Raw genomic sequence first — 13717 nt, 5'->3', positions numbered from 1 at the left:
CAATGTGATGGCGGATGCTTTATCCCGTTTGTGACTGTTGAGTGGCCTCCTTAAAGGGGTTAGAGCTGAGCTTCCCTTCTTGGGGTTATTTTTCACTGTTTTGGTTCCTCTGTGTGGCCTATGTTGAATTTGGACTCCTTGAGCCAGAGTTTCAGAAGGAAACCCAGAGATGATATTGTGACTCTTGCAATTACTGATTTTTGTCCTATTGAGAGCTCTTGTTATTGGGTGCGTGTGTTCTATTTTAAATGTGTAGTGTTTGTAACAAAACAAAATTAAAATCCTTATATATCCTTATGAAGATTAAAAAATAAAAAATAATAATTTGTGGGTGTTATGGAATTATTATTGGTTTCTTTTTTTTTGTTGTTTTGTTTTGTTGTTTTGCCCTAGCGAGTGGGTCATAATGGCAAATCATTTTTCTCCTTAGGTTTCTTTAGTTCATTATACTGGTTATTAGTTTAGTTAGTCTATAGCACTCATTTAGTGACACAGCGGTTTTGCACCTGGAATGGTGATTTGGAAGGGAAATTGGTGATGACGCCCTCTGTCCTGATTGGGGTGCTGGTCAGAAATGGGGAGGACATTTCTTTTTTTAATGCCAGAGTGGTGGGAGAAACGGTGGTGCTTGTGTGTGTGAGAGATGCACTTGAGACCAGCCTGCCAGAGAAGTGGATAACCCAACTTTCTGACCTAGCCAGTTCCTTTTCCTTTTCTGATGGGACACGCCGTGTTTTAAGAAAATGCTTTAAAAACAAATTCTGAACAAGTAATAAGAGGATGCTGGAGCTCTTCGATGGCGGAGCGGCAGCTTGGATTGGTCTGGTGACCGGTTCAGCAACCTGGCTGAGGTGAGTCCCAGCTTTCGTTTCCAGCTTCACCAATTCCGGGTCAGCCGCAGTTTTGGTACCAGCGAGAGTATATCCCCTAGGAGGCTCCAAGAAGAGGTTCATCACCCCAGAGCAGGTACGCAACTACCTAGATTCCCTGTCTAGATCATAATCTCCCGGAGCACGGACCAAATGCACAGGTTACATTTCTTTTACTACAGTTCTGGTTGTTCTCCCACTCATGCTGATTGGACTTGTTTAGTTGTGCAGATACCATTTTTAATATTCTGTACATTTTCTGACCCAGTGGTGCGGCTGCTTGAAATTTGTGTATTACTTTTCCATCTTATATCGGTCATTCCCACGGAGAGGACTTCTTTAGTTGTCTGCAAATGTTTCACTTTTTGCGCTGCCAGTTTGCTGTTTGCTGTGAGCTTGAAAGTTGGTATGGTGAACAGCCCCTGTTAATTTAGGGAAAAGCCCTCAGTTTGTTTTTGTTTTTTATACAGTTGTTGTCCTGCTTGTTTAGTTCAGTTTTTTGTCTAGCTCAGGACACACATGTCTAAGGTTTGAGTTGCATATTAGTGAGGCATTTTCCAGGCCCTCTGAGTTTAACTGGCCTGGGACTCTGATAACATGGGTCACATGATGCACATACTAAAGAGGTTGGGATTGGGCCATGGGTCTGGGCTGATTATTTTGTCAATATAGCTACTACAATGCCTCATGGCCACGTCTAATTTAAACACCATTAAGCTCTGTTCTTGGAACATCCAGGGCCTTCAAAAACCCGCCAAGAGAATGGCAGTATTGACATTTCTGAAAAAAAGAGGATGTTTCCATTGCTTTCCTCCAAGAAACTCACTTGGAGGACAAGGACAATATCAAACTGCAAAGGAACTAGGTGGGGCAGGTTTTTGCACCATCATATTCCTCTTTTAGTAGGGGTGTGGCCATCTTGGTCAGTAAAAATCTTACATTTAGGTCCCTTAACTGCGAGGCCGCTATGTGATTGTCAGAGGGGTACTTTCAGGTAAGGCTGTTACACTTATGGATCCCTATTGCCCTCCTGGCTATTCACCTGATTTTCTCTCTAAGACCTTTGAACTGGCATCTGAGAATTCCTTTGTGGCAGGAGATTTCAACTGCCATCTTAATCCCTCTCTTGATAAATTTCCACCTGGATTCTCCCCTCCTTCAAAGCAAGCCAGAGTGCTCACTTCTATATGTCATGACAGTGGATACTCAGATGTATGGAGGGAGTTCCACCCCACTGACTTTATGAGTTTATTTTTTTCTCTGCCCCCATAAAAGTTATACTAGAATTGATTATCTTTTCATCACTTCATCAAAAATGTTTTTGGTTCTGTCATGTACCATAGGTAGCATCATCTCTTTCTGAGGAAAGGGCATTGTCAAGGCGCTGGAGACTTCAATCATCTCTTCTCAAAGATGATGATTTCACTTCCTTTTTTACCTCAGAATTCAAGATATTTTACTCAATTAACTCACTATCTACAGACAATCCCTCTAACCTTTGGGAGACATGTAAAGCTTACTTCCGGGGCTTGATCATGTCTTTTGTAGCATCCAAGAGGCGTCAAAAGAATAAACAGCATAAGATCCTTGCATCTAGATTAGCCGACTTGGAGAAACATTACATATCTAGCCCAAGCCCAAACTCACTCAAGGAAGTGACAGCCACACGTACTGCACTGAATACTCTGCTGATGCAGGACTCTGAGCACTCTGGGATCCTACCTCAATCACTCAAAGAGGCCAATATCTCCCTTATCCTTAAAAAAGGAATGTACCCTGACAGTTGCGCCTCCTATAGGCCTATTGCCCTACTTAACTCTGACCAAAAACTGCTTTCCAAAATACTAGCCATGCATTTGGAAAAAGTGTTACCTTACATTATTAAGGAGGACCCGACCGGTTTTATTAAGGGTCAGAACTCCTGTGATAATGTGAGAAGACTCCTTATTATCATTCAGTTCAGTCCCAGGGCTGCAAGGACCCTGCCCTTGTGCTTTCTCTTGATGCTGAGAAGCCATTTGACTGGGTCGAGTGGTCTTGTTTGTTTGGAGAAATATGACCTGGGCGATTACTTTGTCAATTGGGTCAGGGTTCTTTACAATTCTCCAATGGCAGCAGTTCTAACTAATGGGATGAGATCTACCAATTTTCCCCTTCACTGTGGGAATAGACAGGGCAACCCTCTGGGCCCGTTGCTCTTTGATGTTGCTATCGAACCACTGGCTCAAGCAATAAGGCAGAATGCTCTAATATCTGGTATTCTCGTTGGAGAGAGGGAGCATAAAATTACCCTTTACACAGATGATGTGTTGATATTTTTATCACAACCACAAACCTCTATTCCCTGCCTGACCCAAGCCATTTCAACATTTGGCACTTTTTCATGGTACAAAATTAATTTAGCAAAGTCTGAGGTCATGCCGCTGGTTCTCTAACGTCTGTCCCAGGCCTGTCAGAGCCCTTTCCTTTCCATTGGTCACCCTCTGGTTTTGTTTTTTGGGAGTGTATATAACACCCACATAAGGCCAATTTCCCTCCTCTTCTGGATGCCATAAAGGCAGATTTAGATCACTGGGCCTCCTTACCTCTTTCCTGGCTTGGAAGGATTGCTCTCATTAAAATGAACATCCTGCACAGATTACTCTACCCACTGCAAATGATCCCTATTTTGTTATCTGATAAGGCTGAGTTCCTTTATCTGGAGCAAAAGGAAGCCCCGACTGAAGATGGCAAAACTCCAAATGGCTGGCTCTGATGGGGGCTTAGAGGTACCAAATGTGAGACACAACATCAGTTGGCAGCACACCTCCGGGTGACAGCAGATTGGCTCAAATATGACCCACCCTCAATATGGCTCGATATTGAATCCTCTCTGTCCAAATGTCCTTTGTGGAATTTGCTGTTTGTGAATAACTTTGAGTCTGTCAAGGACCTCTGTACTAACCCTATCACTTTAAGCACAGTCAGAGCCTGAAGGTCCATCCCTACTACAGAGGGCCGTGCTCATTTAACATCCCCTCTTACTCCTATTCTGGATGGCCCAGATTTTCTGCCAGGCTGCCAATGGGGCTATAAAGCATGGTATAGCCAGGGGCTAACAAAGCTAGGAGATCTATTTGATGGCCAGACTTTACTATCCTTTCAGCAGCTGCAGCAGCAATATGGCTTACACAAAGGTGAATTTTTTTAGATATTTGCAAATCAGACACTTCATCACACAAGATACCACATTAACAACCATTAGTGCCACCTCACATGTAGAAAGGGCCTTGTCTTCACAAGTGTCCAAGAAACGCATTGGTGTATTTTATAAAGCTCTAAATTCCAACTCATCTCTAACTTCCCAAGCTATTAAGCAAGCCTGGGAGAGAGGCTTGGGCATCTCGATTGATGACCTAGACTGACAGGAAGTGTGGACCCATGCTATGTAAATATCTATCTGTAATCGAACTAAATCTACTCAGTTTAAAATTTTACATTGTACGCATATAACACCTGCTCTCAAAAAGAAGATGGATGGTAATGTGTCTCCGCTCTGCTGTAAGTGTAACTCTGAGATTGGCAATTACATTCACTGTTTCTGGTCATGCGTGAAGCTACAAAGCTACTGGTCTGGTATTGTGGATGAAATGTGTGTTATTTTTGGTGTTCCAATAGAGTTAGATCCTATATGCCTCCTTCTTGGTATTATAAATATCAAACACAAGAGGCTATTCAATCTATTGACTTTTGCCTACAGGAAGAATGCTTTTTTGGATGAAGGACATCGCTCCAACGAAAAAGTCGTGGCACAATATTATAATGGAGTGTATTCCCAATGAATGCATCTCATGTATGCTTCGCTCCTCAGTGGACGCCTCCTAAAAAGTTTGAGATCCTTACTTAGAACATATTGGACCTACACTGTCATTTTCCATATTACAAGGATTTCTTAAACCGGCCTAGCCTGTCTCTGTACCTTTTCTATTGCAAAACCTGTTTTCCTGTAACCTTGCTATTTGTTTACATATTTATTTATTTGATGTTGCCTTTCTCTGTTGTAGGGGGTGGTGAGGGTTGGGGATGGAAATAATGCCCATTATTTTTATTTTTATTTCTTATTCTTACCTACTCATTTTGTTATGTCATGTCTGAGCTATTTTGTTTGGTGTTGTAAATGAAAAATGTAATAAAGATATTCTCTCTAAAAATCATAAATAAAATGATCAATCTTAATACTTGGTTGAAAATTCTTTGCACTGAATGACTGCCTGAAGTCTGGAACCCATGGACATCACCAAATTCTGGGTTTCCTCCCTGGTGATGCTTTGCCAGGCCTTTACAGCAGCTGTCTTGAGTGCAGTGCTTGTTTGTAGGTCTTTCTGCTGTTTCTGCCTTCAGTTTTGTCTTCAGCAAGTGAAATGCATGTTCAGTTGGGTTGAGGTCAGGTGACTGACTCGGCTGTTGAAGAATATTATAGTTCTTTGCCTTGAAAAGCTCTTTGGTTGCTTGCGCAGTATGTTTATGTTATGTCATTGTCCATCTATACTGTGAAGCGCCATCCTATCAGTTTTGCAGCATTTGGCTGAATCTGGACAGATAGTATAGTCCTATACACTTCAGAATTCATCCTGCTGCTTCTGTCAGCAGTCATATCACCAATAAACACTAGTGACCCAGTTCCACTGGCAGACATATATGCTCATGCCATAGCCTTGCCTCCACCATTTTTGGTGTTGCAAATCTCACCAGTGCATTCCTTCTTTTTAAGAATGTACCAAATTGTTGATTTGGCCACTCCTAATGTTTCTGCTACCTCTCTGATGGGTTTGTTTTGTTTTTTCAGCCTAATGATAGCCTGCTTTACTTGCATTGACAGCTCTTTGGACCTCATATTGAGAGTTCACAGCAACAGCTTCCAAATGCAAATTCCACATTTGGAATCAGCTCCAGACCTTTTAACTGCTTAATTGCTAGTGAAATAACGAGGGAACAGCCCACACCTGGCTATGAAACAGCTTCTCAGTCAATTGTCCAATTGAAATGGGGGGCCCCTGGAAACGGGGGGACTATGTATAAAAATTGCTGTAATTCTTAACAGTTTATATGATATTTTTGTTAAACCCCTTGAATTGAAGGTGAAAGTCTGCACTTCAATCACATCCTGATTGCTTCATTTCAAATCCATTGTGGTGGCGTACAGAGCCAATGTTCTGGCCCTGCCAATTATTGTTTTGGTCCTTTTGGTGACCCCCACTGGTTCTTTCCAGAAATGTCAATGTGACAGGAAGTGAGTGCAGTAGGAGCAATGCTACAGCATGTTGTTTGTATCCAGGGAAAATTCTTTGCCATCCTCGCTTGTTATCCCTTAAGAAGGCGTTCCCTATAAGTAAATTTGTTTGTTATCATCCATCTTTAGTTTGAGTACATCTAAATAAGTGAAATGTTAGTTGAGTTGTTATATTTGATAATATTCTGTTGAGCGCATGTATATTGCCTTATGCTTTTACAGTATTTTACAGTAGTTTTTACAGAATAACAGTTAATTTCTAAATACTTACCTGGCATTTATGTATGCGAATATGATTTATGTACACGATACTTGTCAGTGTATGTATCTGTATTTTCAGTTTCACACCATTCATATGATAAAAACACTCTCAACATCGCATCGTGGTCCCGAGAGTCATTGTATGGAGGTGTTTAGCTTGCTGGATAAATGAATGGGAGATTCATTGAGGCCAGTACAGCCAAAGTCATGAAAATTGTGTCACTGTCCAAATACTTATGGACCTAACTGTACCCTTTACCCAAACTTTACCCAAATCATGTGAGCAAAGCAACATGCGCCATGTGCAATGTAGAGTCCTGATAGTGTGAAACAGAGCAGCTATGTAAAACAGCTACTCCTTAAACATGCTGTGGAGTTCATTAGTTTGGCCAGCAATAGGCTGGCTACATTTAGCAATATAGCAACTGAATAGCAGACAAGAAAGCAGAGTATGCATATACGTATCTATAAAGATTAAATTAACATTAAGCAGAAATGACAGAAATTTACATTTATTTTACATTATGTTACATTTATTTTCTAACATAGTTTTTCTTCCTATTTATTCAGGAGTACGAATAAATATGGAATGCATGCACTGTATATACATGTAGGACAGCCAGTCACAACCAATGAGGGAAGTGCTGGCTGTTGAAGGCAGATGCGTGCATTTGCGTCTTTGGAAGTAGTGATGTTAAAATCTGCATATCAAATATCTCAAATCTGACTCCATTTTATGCCAACCTATGTTTTAGTTCCCCAATTCCCAATTCTACTTAGCATCCCAGGAATTCTTAGTTCACTTTGGCTTGTAGGTGATCAGGCTACACAGTCCACGACGTAGGATACCGTACCAGCACATTTAATATAACTCACTGCCGTGTTATACTCTAAATCATAGAATATACATTACGCGGCCCACCTAGGGACTGCAGACTCGTCAGAATAGTGCAATACTTAAGACTGACTATGACCGTAAGTATCAGTGGGTTTTGAGCGGTACGGCAAGAACACACGGAAAAACCTTGAATCCTGCTACGTGCATTGTTAGAAATGGCCAAATGAGAAATCACAAACAAAGGTTAAGGCTAATATCTTTATTAATTCAAATTGTCCCAATTAAAAGTAGCCCAATCAGGTAAAAGTTCCAGAATTACAGTAAACAGTATGGCAGAGTGCAAATAATGGCAAGTATACACAGCCTACCTATGCAGAGTCACGTGGCTATACGCTTGGTACGCCCGAGTCCGTGCTGACGGTGCTCCCTATACAGAGTCACATGGCTATACACTTAATGTGCAGGAGGCCGTTCTGACAGGCTCCCTGAATGCAGAAATCTTTCCCTTTATATACCCGAACCTTAAGGAGTTGGTCAGCACGAGGTGGGGTCATGGACAGAGCCCCAATAGGTTTTGTCCTTATCGGGCTATTGATTGGTGCCGGTGTTTATTCTTGTCCCATTATTTGGGGCATGTGCATTGGTGTTCATTCTTTCATCTTTCTGAGCTAATTTTCAAACTAAGGGTTAGGAGACCCTCTACTGTTATAGAACTATCACCCCTTTGCTACTCGCATTGTATGGATCAAAATGAGGCCAAACAAGACATGTGTACCTTGAACAAAACAGGATATACAGAAATAATAGTGGATAGCTGCAGGTTGGGATTTCACCACTGGTCAGGAGGAAGGGTCCCTGAGGGATTTGGGATGATCAAGATCCCGTGCCCTCTGACTCTCCCTACCCCCTGGAGACCCATCCTGTCGTACAGTTCCTTGGTGTGGAGGAGCGGGGACACATTCATCAGTCAGGTGGTTTATCATTTATGGCCCAAGAACGCTTACTTGAGCAACAGTCCCTTATTTTAGTGTGCCACAGTCCGAATGTTGTCAGGCGTCTCCCATTCCCACCTTACATACAGAATCTGTGAATGGAAAGGAGGCTCCCAGTCAGATATATATTCTGAATTTACATCCAAATAAAACTTTGTTACAAATACAAAATTATGCTGGTGAACATGTAGCAATCCAGTATACCTCAGGCTTAGGCATGGATGCATGCTCTTTGTGTGTACTGTTACAGCAAAGTATAAATATGTTGACACGTTACTGTTTGGTTGTGCTGTCTAAATGATATTGCTTTGACAGTTTGGTTGCTATGCAAAGTGGAGCTTGTCTGAAATATATGTGATGATCCCAGCTGATCAAAGTCTCTCCAGGTCTCATCACTGTTTGATTTCATTGAGCTGGTAATGCAGTGTCTCCCTGCCAGGTGGAATGACCATAGGAGAGGACCGTCCAAAGACCCATTTGCCAGGGTCTGAAAATATGAAAATATCAATTGTATGTTACATGGCTGTCTGGAGAGGAGCTGGTGAAAAAGGTCCATGGAACCAGGGCGATACAGGTCAGGGGCTGAGTGTTGGGGGAGGGGGCTATTGAACAGATGTTGGCTGTGCTGTTGATTTGTAGACTGATGAAGGGGGCACACAGACAGCTGAAATTGATGGCTTGTTAGTCTGGGCCAACCCCCCTTTGTGAGATGTTTTCAGAATGATTGATTTACAATAAAGTGCTTCCCCGGTGTGTATGCACAGGCAGAACTGATTCAGATCGATTCAGGTGAAATTGATTGATTGGCCATTTAACCTGGCAGCATGTTTACCGAAACAGCCCTTGCAAAGCCAGGTCTCTGCACAGTCTCTGTAGAAGAATCAAAGGCTGCTGCTGCTCATGCCCAGGTCCAACACAGCTGGAATCTGAATCTAATAAAATGGATAATATCACCTTATGAATGAGAAAAAACAAATAAGCCCCCTGAACTCAAATTAAAGCTACATCTATTTATATGATGAACCATGTGTTAACCAGCACTGCCCTCTTTTTCCTCCTTTCCCTCATTATCTCATCTCTTTACATGAGCTGAAATCATGTATTTAATCAAACATTTGGGAAATGTTTGCCACAGCTCTTTGACTTTCTCTTAATGTTTACTCTGGATGATGATGATGGTCCTCATGATGGATCATGAAGAAAAACCATGTGATCTGGAAAGCAATAGGTAGGGAAATGTGAAAATGAGACAGAGACAAAGCAGCTTTAAAGGTTTTCAGCAGTTTATGAGGCATACAGTGTAGATGAAATTTCTGAGCTACAGCAAGAGGTTGTGTGGTTATTAATGGCCTGAATTGTTTATTCTTGTGACTGTGAATGGATTTTGCAATTCCATTTGCATTGGTCTGAAGTAAACCTTTGTGCAAAACTAGTTCATTAGCATTTATGCTTAATGGATACAAACGATACACTAAAGCATTTTAAAAATGTCACTGAAAATGTCTTCCGTGCATCATAAACATTTCCACTTGGTTTGACACAGAAAATATTAAATTTCCTTTTCAAAGGTAGATCAATTCATTTAAAGGTTACAAGGAAGCTATTAACTAGGGAGTTAATAGCTTAACAAAAGTTGGGGACAAAATCACCTCTTTTTCCTATTTAGGGACAAACTTAACACAATAATCATCTGTTAGGTGCAAGCCAACACAAAGCAGTTTTATGGCACCATTTATGTTGTATTCACTCATTCTCCATTTCTGAATCCAAAATGAAGACTTGTGGCTCATTTTGTATGTTTGTATTCAAATACAAGAAAATATGTTTTCTGTAAAACTCCACAGGTGCTTACCTGTCTTCATCTGATTTAACCAATTCTGATTAAAGAGTGTCCTAACTCAATTAGCATGTGATGAACTGATGAGTATTTATTCTCTAATCATGCAACCGAAGACACATTTACATGTTGAGGTGCACTTCTGAGGTCCTCATTATTGCATCTCATAAGCTCTTATTAAATTGGCTGTTTTATTAGAAATGAAGGTAATGCTGGCAAGAAGTGTTGGGCTAATACCAACTGCTAGTGCATCTGAACACCTAAGCGTGGGTAGAGCGAACTGGGACTTGGCATTTCTGGATAAGAAAATTAAGTGGTGGGCGGGAGGTATTTCTCTCACAATGTGATTCTTCACAGCACAAAATTAGCAACTATTACTTCACTTTACCATTGTGCTCACTTGCATCTGCATGGAATTAGAGTACTTTTTAAAATCTGGAATGCGGCATGCATTTTCCCCTTTTCTCCCAATATGAATATGTCCAATTATGTCTCAACACTTCCCCCCTAGCTGCAACCCCTACTATCAATACAGGAGAGTACAGATAAACAAATGCTTTCTTCTGAAACAGATGATCTCAGCCACTGCTTCTTTACACACTGCAGCTCTCATGCTGAGCTTGACCCCCCAGTGTGGTGTTTGTTGTTGTGCAATGGAGCAGACTAAACCCCTGGCCAACAGACCCTCCCTTATCTCTTGGCGGAACAAAGCCAATTTGCTATGGACTCCTGGCCATTGTCATCTGATGACATGAATGGGATTGAACTTGGGCTGTAGTTCTCAACCTTTTACCAACTAAGCCACTCAGGACCCCAGAGTACTTAATATAAAGTGCAAACATGAATTCATTTTAAACATTAATGATGTCATAGCAAATTAGAGAAGTATGTACTGTCAGAAATAAGTAGGCATATGCAATAAATAATGGTGTTACAGTACCCTTTTTCAAGGAATGTTGAACATTAATGGGCATAAACTACACACTAAATTTATATTTAATAATAGAGGCCACTGTGGATACAATTAAACTGTTGTTGGATTTTGGATGTAGCTATTTCATAGCTATATGGATGGGCCTGACACCACAGAGAGCAGCTTTACTGCTGTAAATCAGCACTTATGTAGCAAGATTACATTAGCTACATTACCTACATTAGCAACCCAGAAAATTGACTGAGTTTAGAAACACAGTCACAATGTTTTACTCACAGCAACAGTAATTGAACCTCACATGAACCTAAAGGACAGACCTTGTTCTGTGAATAAAAGATACACATTAACTGTTTAAAAACAAGTCACAGTTTGTGAGCTAGCAACAGATTTGCTTTAAGTATGCAATAGTTAACAAGCAGAACACATGTTGTATGTGAAGTGTTAAACTGCATTATTAGCTAACTTCTTACAGTTCGCTGCTGACATCATATTGTGAGGTGATACATACCTGGCAAGGTAAGTATTAAGGTAAGTATTAATTACGGACTGTAAATATATTGGTTATGATTATGTAAGTGGTAGTGGTAGCAACATTGGCTTAGCTTGCCCCCGCCCCAAAAAATTAAACTGGTGTGTACAAATGTCAGAAAGTTTTTCCAAACATATAGATGAAAAAGTATTTTTATCAATGATCACACACATAGTGTTTTTCATGTATGCTTCCGGAGGAGTAAGTGTTTAATCTTTGTGAATGAAACAAACCACCAACACCCTGAAGTATTTCAAAGGTCTGGCTATGTTTCATAAGCATACATCATAAAGCTATGACGCCTATTTAATGTACTTGATTTTGAATCTGTCGCCACCAGGTGTAGGCCTACCTTCTCAGAAATATTACGGTCAGTGGTTTTTTCACTGGCAAATCTAACAAAATTGTCACACTGTCTGTAGTGGGCTCTAAAAACATCTGAGGATGACAATTTCAATTATAAAATCAACATTCTTTTATAGAAACAACACCCAAGGTGATTTCTGATTGGAAATGAACCTCACATCAAAGTTCATTTAATGAACTTCGATGTGAGGTCCATTGACTTTGTGTTTAATTGATATATCCCTGTTATCCAGATGGATATGCATGTTATACAGTAAGTGGTGGGTACTTTTTTTCAGCTGAAGAGTTACGTTTTTGTGTAGTTCAAGACAAAGATAACCAAAATATGGGCTATTTCTCATTTTATTTACCACGTTTTTCCTTTTAGTCCTTTTTATATTTCAAACCCTTGGATTAAATCCCACACTTTTTCTCAACATTGAATCACAATAAGCCACCACTAAAATAATGAATATTTTTTTTTTTTTTTTATCTTTACATGTCAAAATTGAACACGTGTTGATTGAAATCAGACTAAGATCTGACAGTTACTTGTGGTTATACTGCATATAAATGAAGATATCAGTCTATAATGAGGTGTGAAATAGGACAGTTTATGTAAATTTAAAGCTACCATGGAGAGACAGCTCTCTGGGTGAGGTCATGGACCTTAATCCACCATCACACAGTAGGTTTATTACTGATGGAAAAGTATATGTGTTCCAGTAAGCCTTTGTGGTCTCATAATTCTTATGCTTGTAGGGAATGGTCTCCTCCAGTTTACAGATGGTAACAGGAGAATTAATAGGGAGAGGAGATAGATAGGAGTATAGAATCAATACCATTTGTATTAGCAAAGACACAGCAGTCTTTTATAAAAGTAGATGAAGGTATTCATGGAAATCCATTTGATTTCCATGAATACCTTCATCTACAAATTTGATTGTTCAGTAACGCTATGTCTTATGTCCTTGACATTTCAGATCTTGTTTCTCCCAGTCATTCTGTGTTGACAGTCACAAAGTCAAAAGGTAGCATCATGTGTTGCCTTGGATATGCTCGTTCTGTTTAGTGTCCATTCCCTCGCCATTGTGAGGGATTTACAGTGCGTCTTATGTTTCAGGAAATAATAGGGGAACACTTTTTAAAGAACACTGTCCATTTTGATATAATTGGTGCTAGAATTATTTATGACAATAATTGCTACATTATCGATTGCCTGTCACCTCATCTGACAGTCAGTCAATCTTTCACACCAGGGAGAGCGAGCTTGGCTTAAAGTAGACTGACAAGGTAATTATACCACCTTCTCCCTCAATGACAAATGTTACTCATCTGAAACCATTGCAGAAATAAGACTCTTTCTTCTCCTTTCCCTTTCCAGACAGCTCAGGCTGATATATCCAGGTGCGGAGCGCCCGCCCGGGGTTGTGAACGCATCGAGGATCATTAGCAGCCATCCCGCTTCATCCCAAGGCGAGTCATCCACCACTATCGGAACAGCCTGTCACTCACTGCATTCATTTTTTTAGTGCTTTATTTGCATTGGCTTGTGCCCATCATCCAGAGAGAGGCCTAATGTGCAGTGACGGGGACAGCCAACCCATTTTTGGAGAAGGTCCCCTGACTGTGCTGTCGTCCTTTTTTTGCGCCATACTCCCGAACACCTCTGTGACAGAGCACTCTCATTTCTACCAAAATATGGGGTTTAGGTTGGCTTGACAGCCCTTGCCTTCACAGGAGGGCACCTCTCTTGCTGCTTAAAAAGTGGAAATAATACAGCCACAGCTGGATTACCTACAGAGTGCATCATGTGATATGCATAGCTAATATTTCCACATTT

Source organism: Megalops cyprinoides, chromosome 15 (genome assembly GCF_013368585.1).
Source record: "Megalops cyprinoides isolate fMegCyp1 chromosome 15, fMegCyp1.pri, whole genome shotgun sequence".
In the NCBI taxonomy this organism is placed as follows: domain Eukaryota; kingdom Metazoa; phylum Chordata; class Actinopteri; order Elopiformes; family Megalopidae; genus Megalops; species Megalops cyprinoides.
This window is presented reverse-complemented; position numbering follows the sequence as displayed.